Source organism: Penaeus monodon, chromosome 31 (genome assembly GCF_015228065.2).
Source record: "Penaeus monodon isolate SGIC_2016 chromosome 31, NSTDA_Pmon_1, whole genome shotgun sequence".
Classification (NCBI taxonomy): domain Eukaryota; kingdom Metazoa; phylum Arthropoda; class Malacostraca; order Decapoda; family Penaeidae; genus Penaeus; species Penaeus monodon.
This window is the reverse complement of record NC_051416.1, coordinates 24,130,909-24,131,145: the sequence shown is the minus strand read 5'-3', so window position 1 is coordinate 24,131,145 and position 237 is coordinate 24,130,909.

Here is a 237-nt window from a genome sequence, read left to right as displayed (position 1 = left end):
AAAAAAAAATCCTAAAGGTCTATAAACATTTCAGAATACCCCTTGACTTTCTCTCATTCTCCGTTTCCACAGAGATTTCCTTCGTGCAGGAAAGATCTCTGGTCCAGTTTCCAGATCACAGTTAAAAAGCAGCTTTCCACCGCTGATGACAATGCTGAGGCAAGATAACTTCTGCCCAGCACGGTCAAGGTACAGTATGGTGCGGGCCGCGTCATCGAACCAGCTGCAGACGTATTG